Source organism: Pogona vitticeps, chromosome 1 (genome assembly GCF_051106095.1).
Source record: "Pogona vitticeps strain Pit_001003342236 chromosome 1, PviZW2.1, whole genome shotgun sequence".
Lineage (NCBI taxonomy): Eukaryota > Metazoa > Chordata > Lepidosauria > Squamata > Agamidae > Pogona > Pogona vitticeps.
The window spans coordinates 130,697,767-130,722,261 of NC_135783.1; the positions used below are offsets into that span (position 1 = coordinate 130,697,767).

The 24,495-nt window shown below is 40.0% G+C and overlaps 1 protein-coding gene across 38 annotated transcripts in view; it reads right to left on the reverse strand.

Moving 5' to 3' along the window:
* Positions 1-24,495, reverse strand: part of MYT1L (myelin transcription factor 1 like) — a 416,618-nt gene that overhangs the window by 241,816 nt on the left and 150,307 nt on the right. For 37 of the 38 annotated variants that reach the window (XM_073001026.2, XM_078389001.1, XM_073001007.2 and 34 more), the window contains one exon: positions 20,827-20,933. The exons of the other annotated variant lie outside the window; for it this stretch is intronic. The gene's annotated coding sequence lies outside the window, so the exon portion shown is untranslated. The remainder of the gene's footprint in view (positions 1-20,826; positions 20,934-24,495) is intronic. 38 annotated transcript variants of the gene reach the window in all.

Consider the following 24,495-nt stretch of genomic DNA (forward strand, 5'->3'; position numbering starts at 1 on the left):
ACATATAGTAACATTCCATTTGATTCATTTCTCATGCCTTTAAATAAATTAAGACAAGCCCTTGATGTGTCTGGAAGTTTAATTAAGACTAAAAACCAGTCTAACAACAAACAAGATGTACATTAAAAATTTTGGAATCCTAGGTCATAATAGATATGTATAAAATTAACACATATGCCCGTTCCCCTTTAGAGTTGTAAAGAGTACATATAATGAAAGATTAGAGATTCCCTTTCCATTAAATGCATACAGCACCTGGAAGGTATAGTTCTTCTGAATGTTTTCATTCTTTAAGCAGTGCTGTACCAATGAACTGCAGCTCTACTTGTTTCAGTCCTGTTCTAGGAATGATATATTTTTCTCTTTTAATTTCTAGGAATAACATAATATTTAGCTACTTATTTGCTCACTTGTATCTGTTCTCCACTTTTTCAGTTTCTTTCACCTCCTACTGAATAATGATTAGAGTTTGCAGCAGTTCATCATTATCAATATATACAATGAATTTGATTTTTTTAAAATGCCATTCGCTATGCATCTTGAGAAAATAATCTGATTTGTTTTCTGTTTTCCATAATGTTTTCCAAGATGCCTTTGGTTAAAGTTTGTAATTAGAAAAAGAAACCCAGCATCTCTGGAAGTGTCAACATTTTAATTAGCATTATCTTCCCAAACTATCACAAATGCTGTGTCCATCTTAATTATGTTTGTTCAAAGTTCATTATTCTATTCCAAGAGATGACCTTGCTTTAACAATTATGAGGCCACATAATTTAACTGATAGTGTAAACCAAATCATCATGAAAAAGGCTGCAGTAGTTGATATTCGGTTGATCCTTATACTAATCTTAGTCCATTCAGATTACATTTTTCACTTCTGTGACAATAGGTAAGAAGCAATTTCTACTAGTGTAAAATATGTATATAAATCAGGAATCTATATTTCTTCAGCACCACAACTGGCCTTGATTCTTCCCTCCTGTGAAGTACGTAAAGTACTGCTGTCATGGTTGCAATACAGAAAAATGTTAGGTTTACCATCTAGTAACAGTATCCAACATAGCCTGCTTTACTTAAGTGGTCTGAAGGACATCTGAGAGATGCTTCATGTTATACTTCCACTTCACAAAAAGTATACCCTTTCCTTTATACAGAGGCTTCCTGGGTAGGTAGGAACCAATTATGCCATGAGACAGGTCTTACATGTCACCTCTAAAGTAAATGAGACATTCTGCTTTATTCCAGCCCTGTACGGTTTTCAGAACCTGCCACATCATCTCTTATGTAATTTGATAAAACCTGCTCAGCCGATAATGGTATGTAGAGCAGGGGTGGATAACGTGTGGTCTAGGGACTGTGTAGGAGGCAGTGTGTAGGTGTCTTCCTTTTCCAGCTAGAAAGGGAGATGTGCAGTGCTGGGAAGTGTCCGGGAGTGGAAATGTGCCTTCTAAAAGGTCATTTCAATATTCATTTCAATATCCAAAATACCTTTTCTCTTCCTCTCCTCCCTCCCAATTGAAAGTGGACTTCTAGTGACTTCCAGCTTCTTCTTCTTTTCTTTTGCATTTTGGCGGTAAAATCATTCATTCATTCATTCATTCATTCATTCATTCATTCATTCATTCATTCATTCATTCATACCAAGGCCAGCAATTTTTGTAAATTCAAGACATCTTCCTTTCTGTGGCCCCAAATGGCTTTGCCACAACAAAAGGGTTCCCAAGAAAGCCTGGGGGGGGGGGGCATCTTCAGGGCACGCTAGTGATGGATCTGTACCTGCTCAACCTTACGTGGCATAAATGTAAGAAACAGGATTTCAGCCAGTAAATAAAAGCAAGCAAAGAAATAATTCATTGTGGCAGGAAGACAGAAAAAAAACAATGCCTATTCAAATTCCACAAGACTCCCTGACCAGTAAAAATACAATACAGTTCAGTTTCTGTCCTTCATTGGGCAGTGCATAATGTTTCCTATGTGGGCATAAGGACCTGTTAAAACATCAGCATTCACAATTACAGCCTGGTTACTAGACTCTATGCAAAAGAACAGAATGACAAAATAAACCCCAATGAGCCATCTGAATATTACCAGCAGCACACCTGCACACCATTTTTGTGCTATTACAACATGAGGGTGACAAGAAGCACTGGTATGCCATGACGTATTTCAAACTTTATTATCCCATTACTTAATGATCCAGTTCCCGTGATTTATTTAGCTCTTGACTTCTCTACACTCACATTTTACAGATATGTCTTAAGAGATGGACAACGTGTCCCCTTTCCAGTTGTTGCTAGACTACCACTCCCATTATCACTGGCTATGCTGACTAGGGCAAAAGAGACCTAGTCCCAGAGCACCATAAATTCTTCATCCTTGATATATTGCCTCTACCAAATTGTCTTGCAGACAAGGACATCAGAAATATGCTGCTAATGGTTCTCCAGGCATGAAAAAAGGCATTTTGAGATAGGATGCTTAGGTTCTTATTACAGCAGAAAGACATGGGTTCGTTCACCAAAGAATCTGAAGGGCCCCATGAGATGGTCCCTAGGGTCCCTTCCAGTTTTGCAGTCTATGATAATGATGATGATGATGATTTTAAAAAATACAAAACACAGTCAATCAAAACATTGACTATAACAGATAAACATTATATCACAGATATTACAAAGGCCCTCTCAGAAGCCAAGCATTCCTTTCTCTTACAATCCATGGAAACACATGCACGCACGCACGCACGCACACACGCACACACACACACACACACATACACACACACCCCTCTCTGCTGTGGTTCTGGACACAGGTGAGACTTGGAGAAATTCTCCTCTATTTTAAGACTGCCCCTGAAATCAATTGTGAGGCAAACCATCATATGTCACACCTACCCTCAGGCCACAACTGACAGACAGTATAAGATTAAAAAAACTGCAAAGCTATAACCCTAATTCCCAGGAAATCAGAACTGGACCATTAGGGGCAGTCCAGGCTCTGCCAGAGGGGAACACCCATCCGCCCTGGCCAACAGAGATGCAGAGAGGGGCTCTTCAACAGCTCCTGAAGTGACACAGTTTGTCTGTCTCTTCGCTAAAGACATATGAATCCGGTCACTGGATCACAAAGACTGGGGGGGGGGGGGAGAGGATGTGTTGCTGTTATGTGCTGTCCAGTGGCCTCCAGGTTATAGCAGGGCCATCAAGGTATGATCCTCTTGCTGCACATCTTCTGCCAGCTGGCCAAGACCTTTTCACTCAGGCAGGCCTTTGATGGTCCACTGCCTTCTAACCACAGAGTTTTAGCTGATGTGCAAAGGATTCTCTCGCTCTTCCCCCCTTTTCCAGTCAAACAGCACTTTGATTAAGATACCTTAAACTGCTTGAATTTTATTTTAAGAATAGAATGGGTTTCAATTTATTTTAATATAAACTTTTAATTTCTAATTTTTTAAAATTCTTTTCAATGGGGGTAGGATTGTGGGGAAGGGAATTTATGGTTAGGGGGTGGGTATGGATATAGAAAGGGTAAAATTCAAAAGAGTGAGATACTACATTTACATCAACTTGTACAATAATACTAAAAGGAAAAAGAAAAGAAAGAGAAAAAACAGCAAATTTTCCAGTACTGTATTACTATAGTTATTAATCTAACTAGTCCCTGATTAGACCTTCACATTCTTCTTTAATCTATGCTTTTCCAGGCTATCTTTCGAGTCTAATTATGAAATTATTCCCTATATATCCACCAAACATAATAAAAGTCTCCTCTTGTGTTTTACGTTTCCCGCAACTATTTAAAAACATGTTTATCTTTAAAAAAATTTTAAAAAATTGTTGGCATTGTGTATCATCATTAATCATATATGATCTAAAAACATCTTATTAATTAATTTTAATATAAACTTAATGTAACTTAATGGCCAAATTCCAATTGGCATAGTTACACCAGAATAAAGTGATGCAGGTGATGGAAATAGTTTAATTTAACTGAGAGCTTCCCATCCCCTCCTTCAGCTTCTGAGGCTCACCGGAAAGCCTTTGGGAGTCTTGAAATGGCAGAGGGGGCGGGGTCTTTCATAGTCAGAAAATTGCTATTGGATCATGGGCCTCAGAATTAGTACTGCTGGTGGCAGTCCGTCAGTGATTTTTGACTTTTTAAAGCTCTCCTTTCCCAATCTCAAGGCTTGCCAAGAGCAAAAAGGGAGCCCTGGTAAGCCACAGAACCTGAAGTAGGCATAGGAAGCTTTCAGGTGAATTTAAATTGATTATTTCTGGTGCACAGATCTGGTTTACATTTGCCTAATTATGCCAATAGGACTCTGTCCACTGTATTTTACTCCTATTGGTTTTTTTTTAAACTATAGATGTGAGTTGCCTTTGGCCCCAGTTCTGAAAGAAAGGTAGAAAACAAACAAACAAACAAATAAATAAATAAGATGTTCAAGGAGGAATTTAATAGACTTTACTTGCTAACTCTGAGTCAATTACCATGACCAAGCAGGGATTTGATCTGGTTTTACACTCTATTTTCTGTATCACAGGCAGTGAAATGTAAAATCCCGACCTCTGGCTCCACAGTCAGATATCTAACTCACTGAGCTAGTCAGCCAGGTTTGGCTCTGGGCTTTCTTTAGTAACAGACAGGTTAAAATATTTAGCGGCTGAAATCCTGCTATGCAACTTAGTGTGATGCAGAAGGTGTTAAGTCAAAGCAAAAGGATTTCAGCCAGTGACAGAATCTGAAGCTTCATAAACAAAACACACCGCATTTATAGGCACCAGTACATTTTTTACAGAAGCATCAAACTTGCAGTGTGAATGGCTTGCATATCTGCAGTGAAGACCAAGTTTAACGATATATTTGTATATTTTTCGACACTGAGTAAAGAAGCACAGCTGTTTGTTTAGCTAACAAAAGGCTGCCTTGCCCTTCACAACACAGCAGTCAACGCCTGACTCCTGATCACACAGGGGAATCCTTCTTTCCTGATCAGACTAAAAAAGATTAATTGCCTTGAAAAAGTTTACATAAGTGCATGGAAATGAGCAATGGAGAGAGAGGCTTGTGTTGCCTGGTAAACATCTCCAGTAAAGCACAGCTGATTCAATCTGTGAAAGAAGGCAGAAATAAATTGGTTCTATTGTTGGTATTTAATTTCATTTTCTGCCCTTTCTATTTGCTTGATGCATCAGTCACGTATGCACCGAGCAGGGCAGGGGGGGGGGAAGGACCTCAAAACATTCCAGACTCCCCCTGCAAAGTGGAAAGAAGGGAATCCATCACCAAGCCTTTTAGAAACAGATCTTTCAGACTGTCAAACATTCTCTTACACTATGAAAGTGAAAAACACTGAGGGCCTTCCCACTAGACTAAAGAAACCAGGATAAGTCTCTTTTTGCTCTCAGGGCTCATAAATGTCTTCTATGTTTGGAAAATCAGGTGTCCTCAGGTGTATCAAAAGATAAGAATGGAAAAACAAAAATACAAGATAATTTTCCAGATTAATTGTGGTACAGTAGATTGGGGCTTAATAGTGGGAAGACGAAAAACATAGATAAAAACTGCCGCCTTGCTGTTTATACCTTGCAGAAACTATTGTCACTTTTTACTGAACAAAGGAAAAGAACTGAATATCAAACAGGGGTCTTAAATTATTACTAGGAACGAAATGCCACACTGACTCACGCAATTTGCAACTTGTTTCTACTAACCAACCACTGTCTCTTTATCTTGGGGCCATGTATAAATTCAGCTCTTAAAAAAACAGGGAACACACACACACCCCTCACAAAAAACCCATAGCGTATAAATGTGGAATATTGTGTTTCTCTACCAAAAAGTCATTCATAAAGGGACACTATGCAAGGGAAATCCAAGACTATTTTTCTTCATATTGGTTAACTACTTCTCATCCAAACACAAAGCCCATTTGTCAGGGCCCATTTTTAACAACTGTGAATGGTATGGAATAGAAAAGCATATCCCGTAGACCACATTGACAGCTGCCATGAGTGTTGTCAACATTCAGGCTGCCCTTTGCTATGCTTTTTCCTGGCTTTTTGAAACACGGGTACAAAATAATCTCAATATTCATAAACTGAATAATTTTTGAAGAACTGAATTTCCTAGCTTTCTAAAACAAGAATTTAAATATGCATACAGTATACACAAATTCCAACAGAAATTTCCCTCATGTAGAATTACCCAGTGTTAGAGGATTCCAGAAGATGAGAGCATGATCTGTACTATGGTTATTGGGAGAAGGCAGAAGCAAAAACCCGCTCTCTGCTGAAATATTTTGAAGGACTGGTTTGGACTTAATTAAATGGTGAAGCAAAGATGTAAATAGGTACAATACATACAATGGAGAAACATACACCCTTTTTTAACCTCTCAGTATAAAATGATTATACTGAACCTTTCGTACCATGCACATGTAATGGAAATACAGAAGTGACCAGAATACACTATTTTGCTGAGAAAAGTGGGGTGGAGCAGTAGAAAAAGAGGAACATCTAGCATGAGATGGGTTGACTCAATAAAGGAAGTCACAGCTACAGTGGGGTCTTGACTTACGAACGGCCCGAGTTACGAACATTTTGACTTACGAACCGCTCTCATAGGAAAATATTGACTTGACTTAAGTACTTAGATTTGAGTTACAAACTGAAAAAAACCCACGTGGGAGGCAGGGAAAGTGCAAAATGTGAACTTTCAGTTAACTGTTGGCCAGTGAAAAGGGTGCCTGTCTGCTTCCTCAGTCCTCCCAGCGTTTAGAGAGTGGATTGGGAGACAGTCTTCGGACTGCCTGGTACTGGACTGCCTGGACTGTATTTTCCCTGCCTTCCCTGAACCTTTCTTGACCTAAGGAAAAAAAGAAACAAAATATCCCCCTCTAGTGGTCGAAGGCGGAATAGCAGCTTCCCATTAGTTTCTATGGACGGAAAAGAGCAGATACGGATCAAATGGTTCTCAATGCATTCCTATGGGAAATGCAGATTTGACCTGCGAACTTTTTGACTTGAGAACCGCCTTCCAATACGGATTAAGTTCTCAAGTCAAGACCCCGCTGTATTAGTTTGAAAGATCTGAATAAAACTAAATGGAAAAGACAATATTGCTAGGAAGGGAATGCAATATTTATTTATTTATTTATTTATTTGTTTGTTTGTTTGTTTGTTTGTTTGTTTGTTTGTTTTATATCCCGCCTATCTGGTCGGGTCAGGACCACTCTAGGCGGCTAACAATCATAAAATGAGATGATAAAAATATATATAAACAATTCAAATTACATAACACAAGGCAGAAAAAACAATAGGAGAGGAAAAAGAGAGCGTCAGGAATTATCTGAGGGGAAGGCCTGCCGAAACATCCATGTCTTTAATTGATTCTTAAAGATACCCAGCGAGGGAGCCCCGCGAATCTCAGGAGGTAGATTGTTCCAGAGGCAAGGAGCCACCGCCGAGAAGGCCCGATTTCTTGTCCTTTCCTTCCTGGTCTTCCTCGGCGTTAGGAAGAGAGAACATCCTAACATGAGAAGTTGTTGGTTTGCAAGACCTGATCTGCTAATGGTAGGATGTTTTGGAAGTCACCACAATCAGAAGACACTTGATTGCAAATAGCATCTTTGGAGGGTTTTTTTCTTAATTACCAAACAATGGTATAGTGTTAAGATGGGTGGAATAGGGACCTAAACTCTGCTAACATCAAGGCAGAGCATCCCCAACCACAAAGCAAAAAACAGTAAATTCATAGCTTAAATAAGTGAGCTTCTGAATATTTATACTCTATTTTTTAAAAAATATCTTTTAAAATATTTTTACACCAGAACAGAAACTCTTTTTACTGTTTGTTTGGCCAGGAAGCAGTTAAGTGTCTTCCTCTTCAGAATCAGTTAATTTGATCCTGACTGGCAGGGTGAAATGTTCAGCCTGCCCTGAGATTTCAATGAGATACCATGTTTATGTTTACAATTTGAATGTTAGCTATTTATAAGAAACTCAAGACTTTTTCTCCCTTTGAAATGTTATTTTCAAAAGCAATATTACAACCATGGATGCCTGGATTCCTGTCAAATGAAAAAAAAATGGGGCTGGGACTTACCATTCTCTCTCAAGATAAGCAAGTTTGTTCTCTTTTAAAAGTATTTGATCTGCTTTAAATCTGCAGACACAGAAGGTTGCTGCTATCAAATATGTCACAGCACAGTGGTTGAACTGCATTACTCCAGTCAAGACTCCGCTCATGACCTAAGTTTGATATCCTGGGCTCAGATTAGCTGGTTTGAGGTTGACTCAGCCTTCTGAGGTTGGTAAATTGAATATGAGGAGGGGGGTTGTCAATGTGTAGCCTCTGTAATAGAGATGGGGGTATTCGTATACCCCCCACACAGGTGGACATAACGAGGGTCCGGCCCATCCACTCACCCGACCGCTGCTGCTGCCAGCACCAGTCTCCATTCCAATTGCTCCGGAGTTGACTAGCCACTCGTCAGCCTGGCAGGGAGGCTCATCTTCCCTCCTTCTGCCAGGAGTGGCTAGTTGACCATAAGCTCCGGAGCGACTGGAAGGGAGCGTTGGAGCTGGTGGCAGGGGTCCGGTCCCAGGGAGGCAGACCCTCATTATGTCCACCTGTGAAGGGGTATACGTACGTATATTCATATATGAATACCCCCATCTCTACTCTGTAATTGAACTGTAAACTGCCCAGAGAGTGCTTTAAGCACTAAGAGGCGGTATATAAGCGGCCCACTTTGCTTTGCTTTCTTTCTTTTTCTCTTTGCTTTAATATTTGGTGTTATCTAGTGCTTTGCTTTGTATATGGATGCAGTATAGCAAGCTAATTGCTTCTAATTTGTCTGAATTTAAAGCACAGTATATCATAATACTGTGATGCAATGCAAAAATTAATACTTCACAAAATTAAGATGTACCATACTGATTTATATTTTGCATCCATGTTTCAATATTCACACACACACACACACGCACCACTTCATAAAAATACGTACATTTATCACCATGGAACATATGAAAAATGTGACTGAATCCACAGCATATTAAAATCATCATTCTGTTTCATAACACATAAAGGAAAGAGCAAAAAGGGCCTGTTTTTTCTCTGCCCTTCCTTGCCTGATGTCCTTTTCCAGGCATAGCAAAGAGACCTGTATACTATGATAGAAACTGAGACGCTTATGTGGGTCACACCGTGAAGGAGGAGGCTTCTTGTCCCCGAAGACATGCAGCTGCCCAAAGGCAAGATTCTGACCTCAAATACATCTACTAAGTCTCACATGCAGCACAAGGCAGAACCAGGCCTTTCCTATTCAAAGACAGCAACAATTCTTCGTGTTGTTGTTTCATTGAGACATGAAATCACTTGTTAATTTTATCAGCTCTCTTTGACCAATCAAATTTCTTTCCGGAAGTTAATCTGGGCTGACTGCAAGGATAATTTAATTAAAGACAGCACTAATACATTCTATCTATGTCAAGAACAATAGTGCAAAATAAAATCTCCACATAAACAAAAACTGTTATTAGCTCAGTCAACTTTTTTGTAGGGCATCTTTCACTAAAGGTAATGGCTTTTTAGAACTGTTAAGATTACATAGAAATATGTTGCGACAACAATAAGAACAAAAGGCAAACTAGAGATCGTGAGCACTGTGGACATTTGCCTTGGCAGTGAAAAAGAAGATTTTTACAAGTGGCCAACCTAGAAGAACAAATGTGGGCAGAGAAATGCCATGGGTGCGAGATTTCTCTGCTGGGTTTGTCCAAGCATTTTAAAAGTTTAGCTTGTCCTTTTACATTTCACTGGCCTTTAAACTGTGTTATGACTATATCCTGTTTTGTATATTTGTATTTTTTTATTTATTTCCCCCCCCCCCACTTTTCTCCTTGAAAAAGACCCAAGGCATCTTACAACAACGAAAGGCAATATTTAAAGTTGAAAACAATGTGTGTACAGCGGTGGTTAGCATCATTAAAAAACTATATTTAAAACTACGAATAACAGTGGTTAACCCTTTTAAGACTGCATGCCCATTCCAAGGTCTTGTTTTGTACACTGGCCAAACATCATTGATAATGGGAGGTTTATGATTATAATCATAATGATCAGAATTAGATCTATTCGTTGACTAGTTTTCTGAAAACCACTGTATAGTCACCAGTCGTTTACCACTGGAAACTTTTGACATAACATGTACATACATGTATCATTAAGCAAAGTATGGCTGCCATTTCAAGCAACCAGTTTTTGGTGTTGTAAAGGGGGAGCAAATTACTATTTATTAAATGAATTGTGGTGGTTGTTTCACTGGCACGGTGTGATACATTTGCATTCATTATTATTATTATTATTATTATTATTATTATTATTATTATTATTATTATTATTATTATTATTATTATTATTATTATTATTATTATTATTATTATTATTATTTTGCGTCTTGATGCCAAGATAACTTGGCTAGCCTTGGGTACTTTGCACCTTGTCTTGAAGCGTGGGGCGGGGACTTTGAATAGTATGGATTAGTGTGGGTTCACACAATGCTTTCTGCAAGTCACAACTCCGTGATAAAAAGCATCCATTGCTTGTGCCATACTTCCTTTTGATAATACTAATCCACTTTTTTGTTCAGGACTCTTCAATGCATGAAGTTATTCAATACAATTAGTTAGACCTTTCTGAGAAATTCCCACATTGCTGGTTACATATGCATCGTCAAGCTCACACCAAAGAGCCAGTTCACAAACTCAGTAAAAAACAACAATGAATTGAATTAAAAACTATAGCCCTTTATGATGTAGGGGCAGTTCTGTAGACACGTGGAGAGAAACCTCATCTGCATGGAGAAACTGCTCACCATGACGAAAGCTATGCAAAACCTTCAGTCTTTGATCTCCTGTTGTAATTGCTTTGGGACAAGAATGGGTTTTAGATGTCTACCAACTGCAGCCTCAAGTAATACAGCCTTGAGAAAGTCTTGCAGCTTGTGTCTGCTAATTCTATTAATTTGTCCTGAGATGAATATAAGTGAAATGTCCACTTTTTAATGTTTTGTTTAAAGCAAATGTTTGGTGGATGGACACCATCAGCTAAATCTATGAGATTTCAGAAGTATCTATAAATAAAATAAAGAGAACCACAGTTGTCTTGCATCTATTAGCTGCAATTTGCGGTACTAAGCAGAGGAATACAGAATTAGTAATCGTCTTCTAGATATGAATAAGGCTATCTTGTTTCCAAAGAACTACACAGCAACTATGGCTGTGTCAGAGTATGTGAGATGGAAAAATCCCCTCTGACATTACACTTAATAAAGAGGAGATGTGCTGTATTGCTTAATGAGAAGTGTGCCGCCTTAATTAACATTTCTTGTCCAACTTGCCAGTGCTATCAGCAGCAGCAGCTTTTCCCTTTCTTTAAAGACACCTTTCTTGGAATTACACTCTTTTCTCAAACACGCAGAAATTTACATCTGTGGCTCTCTGTGCAGTGAGGGACTCCTACATCCTTCAGACAAGTGGGGCTTAATTTGATTTTATGAACTACAAGATTTTAAACATGATTTAAGGATCCTGCTTCTTGGTGCGCTGAAGTTATGCCTTTCTGAAAGCACTAGAAACAATTTCCGCCTGGAATTCCTATTGGTGTGTCCGCCTGACCCTGCCCTGATAGAACATAACTGCTCTCTTTAGCCTGCTGGCATCAGCAGAGCCTGTGTGATCAATCACAGCCGACAGTCCCTTGAGACGGTAAAGGCCAGTGCAGAGATGTTGTCTGGGAAGCATCATTTAAATAACCTGGTGCCTCATTTCTGAAATCACAGTTTACCAAGAGAGGGAAGGATGATGATGACGGTCATTTTCACTACTAACGTTTGTATAGGTGATTCATAGCATCCTACACTTCTAAAAACCATGGCCCAACAGTCACTCAAGAAACCCGGCATATTTACACCCATATATGAAACATGAAGGGACAAGAAGGGAAAAATGTGAAGGGATGTGGTGGTGCTGTGGGTTAAACTGCAGAAGCCTCTGTGCTGCAGGGTCAGAAGACCAGCAGTCATAAGATCAAATCCACGCGACGGAGTGAGCTCCCATCGCTTGTCCCAGCTCCTGCCAACCTAGCAGTTTGAAAGCATGTAAATGCGAGTAGATAAATAGGTACCACCACGGTGGGAAGGGAACAGCATTCCGTGTCTAGTTGCGCTGGCCATGTGACCACGGAAACTGTCTTTGGACAAATGCTAGCTCTACGGCTTGGAGAATTGGATGAGCACAGCCCCCTAGAGTTGGACACAACTGGACTAAATGTCAAGGGGAACCTTTACATTTACTATGAAACATAAACAGTAGCTCTGTTAATATGTGCAAGTATATCAGACAAAAAGAGCGACTGAGAGGGGGGAACAGAGAGAGAGAGAGAGAGAGAGAGAGAGAGAGAGAGAGAGAGAGAGAGAGAGAGAGAGAGAAGTGTTATGCAACATGAAACACTAGATGCTATATTTTAATGTGAGCATTTCATGGATCAAGTCTACCTCCTTGGACATTAGTTGTAGTTTTTGACCCTTATCCTGCCGGTGATTAATACGAGCCTGCCATCCTCAGGATATATAGGAAGTCAATCACTGATACCAACTATTGCAACATTCTAGGCATATTACATACATAAATATTTTCAGACTCGGTAACAATTTTGTTCACACAGTAAAGCATGTAACCAAACAAACAAATACATATGATAAAGCAGGGGTCTCGTTCATGTTCTATCTGCAGACAGTTCTCAATTATTTTTTTTAAATCACTAGAACTAAAAAATGGCAATTCTGATATGCTTTTCTTCTACTTGGAGGAGTCACTAAAATTCTGTTGCTTAGCATGGTAAGTCACTATTAGAACAAGCCCATTGAATCACCCAATCCCCACTGATTCAATGAGCATCCTCTAGTTGTGACTTTCTAGACAAAGCAACAGGACTATACGAGCCATTTTCTCATGTAGAGCCAAAACATATAATGAAGAAGTACTGAACTGAACAAGCGTTATTACTTGAAACCATAGGTCATCATAATTTACCAACAGCAACACAAAACTGCACTGACACAACATATCTATATATAAATACAAGATGGAATAGCTTCCATTCTTTCTTAAAAATTTTGATGCTTGGCGTGTATTTTCTTTGCTGCCAAGCAAAATTTTGCTACTTGATAGGTAGTAGTTACATCCCTACCCATAAGCAGTGCGGCGTCTATCACACAGCAGCTGAAAATGCCAGCAAGAAGGTGATTTCTGGGATGCTCATATAAAGGGTAACTTAATCAATAATGGAAAGGATCTTTGACCTCTCATGATCCACAGGAACAGAGACTTTGATGAAATGGAACTTGTTGAATACGTAAAATATAAGTCAGTGTAGTTTGGCATAAAGTATTTAAATCCAGGACAGTAGGTTTATTGTCAGGAAAATCAGAACAATTTGGTGGATAAACATATAGGTATTTATTACAATGTCTGTCTTAAAAGCAAACTAACTTTGCCTTGAGAATTAAGGCGTGTGACTCATTAAGAATTGAGTTGCCTAGCTTTTCAAAGTCCATTCTTGACCTGGAGCACCTGTAGGCTGACCATGTGCAACTTCATGACAGCGTACAGTCAGATAAACATGCAGAAGCAGCAGGAGGAGATTGGAAAAGGCTCTGGTCCAACTTTAAAAGGTGAAACAAAATGATAAAACACATTTAAAACAAAATTAAAAGCGGCAAAGTGAATGCCCTTTCTGGTGATAATGCACAAATAAATACAACATATGTACACTTCATGAAAAATAATCCAACATGTGTTATTTATTTTATTTCCTTTTTTTTTGGCATCACCCAATAACCACTATTCTCTGGACAGTGTACAAACTAGAGTAAAAGTAACTAATATCAGTGGGTAAAACAGGGCAAAGATCTAAACATGACAGCAGTTTCCAAAATGCCTGGGACAACATAAAATTTCCTCAGCTGGCCATAACGCAAGCATTGGGAGGATCCCTCCAGCAAGACACTTGACCGATGGCGTCTCGGTACTAAACATGTCCTCCATCTTACATAACTACTGCCCTAGCCTCATTTTACTGATCACTAATACAGTACATGTTCCGTATAGGTTTCATGCCTCATGTTTGATATGTGCATTGTTAAAACCAGTCTGATTATTAAAAATATAGGAGTAGAGAAATTAGACATTTGGGCATTTCTCTCTAAACCCCTCAAAACATGTACCTAGGAGATGGGTTCATTTAAGGAAATATATATCACTTCAGCAGGCATCAATGTGCATTTATTTATGTAATTACTGCATTCTATGTTGAATATGCCCTGTATCAATGTAAATTTAAAAATTAAAATATTAAATTTAAAACAGCAAACAAGTGTCTGCAGTGGCAACATTTCCAAGCTACATGTAAAATAACAAATTGGCACACATACAGTCATGGCTAAAAATATTGACACCTTTGCAATTCTGTCAGAAAATGCAACCATTCTCTCAAAAAATTGTTGCAGTTGCAAATGTTTTGGTACTCTCATGTTCATTTCTTTGGTTTATGTTGGAACAACACACAAAAAAAGAGAAGAAAAGTCAAATCTGATACAATCCCACACAGAAACCCAAAAGTGCACTGCCAAAATTATTGGCACCCTGTCTAAATTTTAAGAAATAATTGCTTTTTAAGCATGTCATGCTTGTTTAATTTGTATTTAGACACACCTGTCACAAGTAAGAGGTGTGGGCAATATAGTAATCACACTTGCCACCAGTTAAGATGGAGAAAAGTTGACTCAACCTTTGTGTTGTGTGTGACATTGAGCATGGAGAAAATAATGAATTGTAAAGAGTTGCCTGTGGATTTGAGAGAAAAAATGTGGGAAAACATTGACAATCTCAAGGCTACAAGTCCATCTCCAGAGATCTTAATGTTCCTGTGTCCACTATGTGCAATATCATCAGAAGGTTTACAGACCATGGGACTGTAGCTAACCTCCCTGGACGTGGACGGAAGAGCAAAATTCCTGAAAAATTACAATGAAGGGTTGTTCAAATGGTGGATACAGAACCCAGATTAACCTCCCAACAAATTCAAGCTGATCTGCAGAGACAGGGTACAACAGTGTCAGCTCACACTATCTATTGCCATCTGAATGAAAAAGGACACTATGGTAGGAGGATACCTTCTGGAAGAATGCATTGTGGACAGATGAGACAAAAGGATTGCTTTTTGGTCAAGGACATCATGGCACTGTTTACAGAAAAAGAAATGAGGTATTCAAAGATAAGAACACAGTCCCTACAGTCAAAGATGGTGGAGGTTGAAAGATGTTTTGGGGTTGGTTTGCTGCTTCTGGCACTGGATGCCTTGACTGTGTGAACAGTATCATGAAATCTGATTACCAAAGAATTTTGGGGTGCAACATAGTGGCCAGTGTCAGAAAGCTGCGTCTCCACCAGAAGTCATGGGTCTCCTTGCAGGACAATGACCAGAAACACAGTTCCAAAAGCACTCAGAAATGGCTACAAACAAAGCGCTGGAGAGTTCTGAAATGGCCAGCAATGAGTCCAGATCTGAATCCCATCAAACAACTGTGGAGAGATCTCAAAACAGCAGTTGGGAGAAGGCATCCTTCAAATCTGAAGGCCATGGAGCAGTTTGCAAAAGAAGAGTGGTCCAAAATTCCAGTAGAGAGGTGTAAGGAACTCATTCATGGTTACAGGAAGCAATTGATTGCAGTTATTTTTTCCAAAGGGGGTGCTACCAAATATTAAGGGTGCCAGTAATTTTGGCCAGTGCATTTTGGCGTTTCTGTGTGGGATTGTATCATTGACTTTTCTTCTCTGTTTTTTTTTTTGTGTGTGTTGTTCCAACGCAAACCAAAGAAATGAACATGTGAGTACCAAAACCATTTGCAACTGCAACAATTTTCTGAGAGGAGGGTTGCATTTTCTGACAGAATTGCAAGGGTGTTCAATATTTGTAGCCAGGACCGTATAGCCCAGCTACAATGAGCTTTAGAGATGCCTCAAAGGGAGGATATGAACATCTCTACCATAAAATTGAGGGCACATTGTATGTCCCACGAAATAGTTGGTAGCACTGCTTGCACAGTAACTGGGAAGCTAATATTTAAGTGCAAATATTGCCAAATATTGCCTTCATTACTAGAACAGTTAAAATGGAAGATTTAACAAATATTAACCACCTAAATTATTGCAATGTAAGCAGCAGATTCAGATAACAGCCCTATACTGGATAAAAGAACGGACTGTGGAAATCCTGCCGTCCTTTCACACGTTTGAATTATTAGCCCAATAGCAGCTAAAAATATGTTTTTCATGTTTCCAAAGTACAAGCCTTTCCTGGCTGAAATCCTACCACACAGTTATGCAAACGGATACGTCATGCAATTTGGTTGGTAACAGATAATGTCTCTGGAGATTTCTAAAAGTTAAAACCTTTTGCAGACCTGCGCAACAGAATTTCAGCCGCCGTTGATTACATGCCCAAACACATTCGGTACTGCAGTAATGACCTGCCTGCTATGACAAAGCAAAGCAAGCTACTGTGTATTTAGTCCTTGAGATTTCATCTCAAGAATAAATTGAATGTTTTTGTGTACTGCACAAAAGTTCTGGGGTCAAACAGAAGCTTTGGTTGTGTAAGAGGCAAACGTGGGTCAGCCTGAGAGGATATCCCATGAATATTTCAGGAGTGACTCATTTGAGCCAGAGACAACCTCTTATGAGTGAGTCACCTAGTCTGATTCTGGAAGCCTCTGAAATACTGAGCTCTTCATTTCTATAGCAATGATTTCTCCATTTCCAAATCAAGGGATCCCAGTAAAAGGTGCTCACAGCCTCAGCAACAGAGACAGGTGGGGAGGAAGAAGAGGAAAATCAGAACAGAGGTTCGGATTTGGAAAGAAGCCGCCACACCCTGTCACAGAACAGGAAGTAAGGGAGGCGTGGCTTATAGGTTAGTATAATAGGGCAGGGCAAGAGAAAGCCACCCTAGCATGAAGCACCCTCAACCCAAGCAACGGGGAAAGGGAGGAGAGGAAATGGATCAAAAATTAAAAAAAAAACTGATATGCTGCCTCTGCCACTGCCACTATCTTTAGGAGAGGGTGAGTGATTGTGTGATTACAGTCCAGATAATGCTAAGCAGTGCATCATGCTGGAATATTCTTGTATCTTACGTAGAATTTTGAAACTGTAACTTCTATGGTCTGTTTTTTTTTTTCCTTAAAGAGGCATACCAGACACAATGGATCTGATAAAGCTGATAAAGCAGGCACATGCTCAGAGACAGTGGCCAGATCCTGTCAGGGAAGCCAAGCCCACTGGCTCTGAGGATGGCGTGGCAGGAGCAATGGAACAGGTGCCGTGAGAAGGCGATGGGGGCCGTGAGAAAGGTGCAGGCAGGGAACCCCTTTTGGTGAACAAAATGAAGCACCGAGAGGGAAAGGGGTTGGTGTTCCATTTTGGTTTGGCAAAACGGGATCCCTGAACTGGGTCATGAACTGAACTGCAAACCAACCTGGTTTGTCGGTTTTTCTGGTTCGCAGTTCAGTTCATACCCATCTTTAGTCATTATCATTTGTACTACAGTGAGTGGTACTCTAGTTATATTTAATTATAGTAATAATGTTGATTTATGACTATAGTTCCATATAATAGCTTAAATTAGTACAGGCAAAATTAATGCAAACATGACTTGCTTGATGGTAAAAATGTCCTCCATTTTGGTGATCTTTCTCCTCCATTTTCTTCTTTCTGGCAATACAGTGATACCCACTCTACCACTGTCTATTCTTATTTTCTGCAAAATGTTCTTTGCATAATTATGTTGTAAAACTGCCCAGAGAGTACCCCAAGCACTATGGGGTGGTATATGTTCACTCAACCAACCAATTAGTCAATCCAACAATCAAACAATCAATCAATCCTGAAACTCTTTACATCAAAAGACAAGCACACAAAACACAAGATAAATAGAAAAGACTTGAAACTAATAAATTCTATCTTTCAATCTCCTATTTAAATTATACATATTCAGTCTCAAAGTTTTAAAATGATTATGTGCTCTTTCCTCACTAAATTACAGATCCTAACATTTGCTGACATTCCAGTTAGAAAACGACAAACAAACAAACAAACAAAACCATTAAAATACACACACAGCTGCTTTACTGTGGGAATTAATAGACCTTGATGACTGTATGGTATAGTACAAAAAGCTTATTTAAGTGCTGTTAGGTTTTCTACTACAGTGCAATGTCATTTTAAAAAATACAATTCATAACAGCATTTTAAATAAAACTTAAAAATACAGTGGGAAGAGTTGAAGAAATATAGTCTTACATCAGTACCTTTATTTTTTTTAATTTCAGTAAAAGAAAACAGTGCTTATGAATGTATCCTACTTTCAACACAAAGATTTCATGCTGCCATAGAAGTTCTCACATGAACCCTGAATACCACCCACTTGACTGGAGAAAACAACTCCAGAAATGTAAAAATGCAGATTCTCAGGGCTATGTTATTTGACTGGACAGGCAACAATGAAAAACAAATCTGTATAACAACATACACAGGTATAGAGTACAGGTGTGATAGGCTGCTTTAGTTACCCTCTGGCCACCATTTACTTTAACTCTCATGCATCAGCACGAGACATTTTAATAACCCAGGCATTACACTCCATTGCAGAATCCACACAGAATGATACCTGCAATGTATGCATTCTACAGCATTCTCACCTGCTAGCTGCACAGCTGTAAACAATCACCATGACATGCTCAGGTGGTTTTATTTTATTTTTACAAGATGCAAATAAATTAAAATAATTTTTAAAATTGAGGATATTTTTTAAAATTGCCTCAACAGATCTATAGCTTTTGACCAGTTGTATACTACTGCTTGGGTGAATTGGACATATTGAGTGGAGGGGGGGAGGGGAAAGCCTTCTGTAGTTTTTCAAGGCAAAAGAGCAAAAGTGACACTCCCTAGTTGGCCTAATTTACAGTGGTGCCCCGTATAGCGAGGTTAATCCGTTCCGGATTAACCTTCGCTATACGAAAACATCGCTGTGCAGGTAAGCAAAGCCTATTGGAACGCATTAAACTTAGTTTAATGCGTTCCAATAAGCATGGAAACTTACCCCTCCAGCGATGTTTTCGCTCCGGCGGCCGCGGATGGCCGCGGATGGCCCGAAATGCCCCCCCGCAGCGTTTTCGTGACCTCCGTAAGCAAGGGGAGGGCGCGAAAACACTGATAGGGGCCATTTCGGGTCATGCGGCGGCCATTTTGGAGCCGCCGATCAGCTGTTCATCATACATTATATGATGAAAACTCTAAAAACATTAAAGCAAACTTACTAAGCTAGAAACCAGTATCTAGGGAATTAGTCATGTTTGAAAAGGTAGGCTTTTAACAATCAGCCAAAAGATTAAAGGGAAAGAGGTCAACCTAACCTCTCGAGGGAATGCATTCCATTACCTGGGGGCAGCCACAGAGAAGGCCCTGTCTATTGTTTCCCCATCAAATGTGCCTGCAACAGCAACAGGATCAAGAGGAGGCCTTTCTCTGAAGATCTTAAGAGGGAGACACGAGGATTCAAGGAGGGGTTTTTCAATATTGGTCTTATTACTACCTCCTTGAAGCATGCTGGGATCCAACCATGCAGGGAGCCATTATCCACTCCCCTTACCCTCCCAGCCAGTCCTCTTCTAATTGCTTTTGTAGGCCAGGAAGGGCAAGGGCCCAGAGCCCATGTGGTAACTTCCACGTCTTCAAGAACTCTGTCCACATCCTCTGGCTGCACCAATTCAGAGGACATAGAAATTCTTTCCATATGAAGGCCTCAATTCTTATTAGAGAGATTAAACCCCTGCCCTAACCTTTGTACTAACCCTTAGAATTCTCATTGGGGCCAAAAAAATATACCTGTGCAACACACACACACAGTGTATGGGCTTTATTGAGATATTTTATATATATTATATATATATATTATATATAAAATTATTATATAAAATTATTATTATTAGATAGCACGGAAGATGTGCAGACATCAAGATAAAAGGGAGAACAGCAACACATTCTACCCACATTAATAAATTAATTGAGAGGCTGGCCAATGAAGATATGCTTAAGTGAATAAATGCACAACAAAATTATAAAACATATAAAAAGTAGAATGCCTCAATCATGCAATGAGAAGCAAAAAAAATACTACAGAGCATTACAGCTGATCATTCAAGTTAAAATACACAGAGAAAGAAGCACAGGAAGGAGATGGGGAAAACATAGAGTGCCTCCATCCAAGGATGATGGCATGGTGATGTCCAGCCTCTGGTAGGAAAGGAGCAAGAAAAGGATATAGGGAACACAACTCACATAAAAACAACAACAACATATAGATCTGCATGTGTGTTTGGATGATTCACACCCATGCAGCCCTCAAGTTCTGTCTAGAAAATGTTGAGAAGCAGGTGGCCAAAGACTTTCTTTTCTGTTTGCATAACTGCACCAACAAGGAATATATGCATTCTCTAATTCAACAGCACTTGACTGGTTCAATCATGAATGGTCTTTTTAACAGCTCATGCAACATAACTAAACTTAAGGGCATCTTAGAAGCTATAAAACACTTGCCAAATAGAAAACAAAACAAAACAAAACAAAAAACACATGATGCACACACACAGGGCGAGAGAGAGCTTCTTGTCAGTAGGTTCAAGAGTATTTTGTTGAAATGTACCTGAAATTGTTTAGCAGGGTAATTGTTCTTTGGTTCAGACTCTGCTTTCCAAGCCTATCCAAGCCAAGACTGGGTTGGATTCACCAATTTTCTTCCAAATTCATTTTCTAAAAGATAAAATAAGTGAATACAGTAAATATCCCTGTAACTAAATAAAACCTGCAGCAAATCTTTTGCATTTTCATCATTCTGTGAGTCGGCAATCAAATACATATGGCTGGATATGAATAGCCAAGGACAGAATTAATATATGTGCTAGCATTCTTTTGTAAATGTTTGCACAAGCAAAATGAGCCATAAATTTCTGTGACTGGTCGAGTCTACGCAGGTGTTAGTGTCCACTGTTCTGTAAATGGAAGCACAGTTCTAGATTTCTTTACTTGTACTAAGATCAAAGCTATGATTATGTGGTCAAAAATATACTCTTCATGAAGGGAAGACCATCTTCCTAAGCACACAATACCTACAAACATTTGTAAATGCAGTATCTAAGTACTGTACAACATACAGTACTAGGATAGCAGGATACATGCTAGCGTTCCATTGTTCAAGCTCTTTCAAATTTATGAAGACAGGCAGTACAAGCTGTATGTGTGGTACAGAAAGGATGGATGCTACTGTTCAGCTCTCAGTAGGCTGGAGACTGGATACCACAAATCCTGTTAATTCCAGTCAGAAGTGGACGTCTGTCTTTCGATAAGAAGTTCACCTGTAGGAACTACGAAACGGAAACATTGATTTTTTGCCAACCTTGATATTACCAATGGCCACTGCCTGTAGTGGAACACTTTTAAAAAAAGAAAAACTGGAGGCGTAGCACACCACTGATTATGGACACACCTGTCTTTCAAAGCCTCTTCAATTTTGTGGCAAGGGTGATGCGTTTGTGTGTGTGTGTGGGGGGGGTGTTTCTAGGTTAGAATATCCATTCCATTCCAGTGAGGCAACCATCTCTGTTCATGGAAAGGAGGCAGCAGGGGTCACTCACCAACAATTCTTCCTGTTGGATGACAGGTCTGTGCAGACCACCAGTCTACCTTCTGCCACCAGACAAAATGGAGGACACTGCCCTGTGACCAGCGTTGAGGTAAAATTCAATGGCTAGTCAGTTTCACTTCCCTGCATGGCATTAGGCAAGAGAGAATCCTGGCCTCAGGCAGCCAAACATCTCGGTCAGCCCTGATCAAGATGCAGGGAGAATGACAGTTCTTACCAAATTTCTAAAGACAGGCAGTACAAGCAAAGTGCACAACACAGAGAATGATGGATGCTACTGTTCAGATGAAGAAAACACTACTTTACTGAAATACATCTGTGGCATGTTATTAAAACAAATATGTAGCAGGTTTATTATGATGAATCCGACAAAGTAGAAAGTACTCCAACTCGTCTCTATAGCAACAGCCCCATTTTCTTTCCTTCAGGAAAACTTTTCCAGCTGTATCTGCCTACAATGGAACGACTGCATGATTCAGATCGCGGGGGTGGCGGCGGGGGGGGGGGAATGGAAGGAAGAATCAGGCCTCTTGGGCTTCACTGCAGTTGTCGCTAAGCTATATGCAGTCCAGAAATATCTGAATGTTGTACTGTAGATGCCTATTCTGGGGAAAGACCAGCAAACTGTCTTTCAGGGAAACTTTACTGCCCTTGTGAAATTCTTATAGAGAAATCCCAAAAAAGTTTCTGAGAAACTTAGGGTTCCTTTGAGTACAGTATGAAAAAAACAATCAGTGTTCTAGAGGAATTGTTTAACATAAAAGTTAGCATCGAATTAATCTCATGTCTATATATTTGCTATCACACCTTGTTTGGAATTAAGGCCTACTGTAATTAACTATTTTATTTTTTAAAGGTTGGCTGCAATGAAATTCTGCAGAAGAATACACCTTAATATTAAAACACCCAAACAACTGTGAGGAGGGCTTGAGAAACATTGTAATAACTCGAGCAGGCGATCCATTTTGTTTCTGCTATGGTGTTCCAAATTTGAAGATACAGTGAGGTCTCGACTTACGAACTTAATCCGTATTGGAAGGTGGTTCTTAGGTCGAAAAGTTCATAGGTCGAATCTGCATTTCCCCTAGGAATGCATTGAAAACCATTTAATCTGTATCTGTTCTTTTCCGTCCATAGAAACTAATGGGAAGCTGCTATTCCACCTTCTGCCACTAGAGGGGGGATATTTTTTCTTTTTTTTCCCCTTAGGTTCAGGAAACGGAGGAAGGCAGGGAACAGTTTGCAAAGCACTTTAGAAATTTTTTTTTCACTGAAGCCAATTTTAAATCATGTTCTAAAGCATGTTGTGCTGATTTTTTCAGCACAAAGACACAGAGGCAGGCTTTTTAGGTGCTGAGGAAGCCTCCCCAAGCCTCTTCAGAGCCAGCCAATCAGCTGATAGGCGGGGAGAGGAGGGTGCAGGGGGGGGAAAGCACAAAATGGATGCCAGGCTGCCTTCTGGTGTGGGCTTTTAGCTGTTTCCTGCTCTTTTTCCTGCTGTTTGGGGGCTACCAAGGCCTGGTAAGTGACTTTCTTTTATTTATTTTAAAGTTTCTGAGCCTTTTTCCCCTCCAGAACCCTCTAAAGGGAGGGAGGGGGCACTTTTTTCCTATTCGTAACTCGAGGGAAGTTCGTATGTCGAGTCCTTATTTCCCCTATAGGGCGGGTTCGTAAGTTGAATTGTTCGCAAGTAGGGGGTCGTTCGTAAGTTGAGACCCCACTACTAATTAAAACCAGGTATATGGCAATAGGGACGTGGTGGCGCTGCGGGTTAAACCACAGAATCCTCTGTGCTACAAGGTCAGAAGACCAGCAGTGGTAAGATTGAATCCATGGAGTGAGCTCCCATCACTTGTCCCAGCTCCTGCCAAGCTAGCAGTTTGAAAGCATATAAAATGTTAGATAAATAGGTGGAAAGGTAACAGCATTCTGTGTCTACTCGCGCTGGCCACGTGACCACAGAAACTGTAGCTACAGACAAACACTGGCTCTATGGCTTGGAAACGGGGATGAGCACTGCCCCCTAGAGTCGAGGGGAAGCTTTACCTTTATCTGATATGGCGATAAGAGAAGATGTGTTAATGGTGCTGTAGTGTAGCACCATTTTTCAGTCTGCGGACCGGCTGGGGAAAGCGGGGCACCCCGCGCTCATGTGCATGCGTGAACAAGCGCTCTCTTGCACGAGCGCATGCACAAACAGCAGCATAGTGGTTGTCTGGGCACACGCGTGCTCGTGCGCATGAGCAAAAGGTGCCGTGGCACTTGCATGGGCGTGCTGGAGAGAGAGCGCACGCGCAAACAGGCTGTGCGGGGGTGAGTGTGTGCGGAGGGGGCGGGAGGTCTGTCTCAGCAGCCTGGTCCAGCTCAGGCCACGGACCGGGGGTTGGGGACTTCTGCTGTATTGGAATATATCAGGGATATATATCCATGGGGGCTCACCAGTTGCTTATGATCAGCTGAATTCAGTAGCATTACTGCAAATCTTCTAAAGATACCGTTACTAGGCCTCTTATACATTACTTCTTGAACAAAATAATCTGAAAACATATGACTTAGAAATTGTTTCTCTGTTCAAAAGCTTGTTCGTAAGAAAATCATAACCTGCCAAAACAATATAGTAACAAACATGACTCCACAGATTTCTAGAACAATGAAACAGATAAATATATAAAG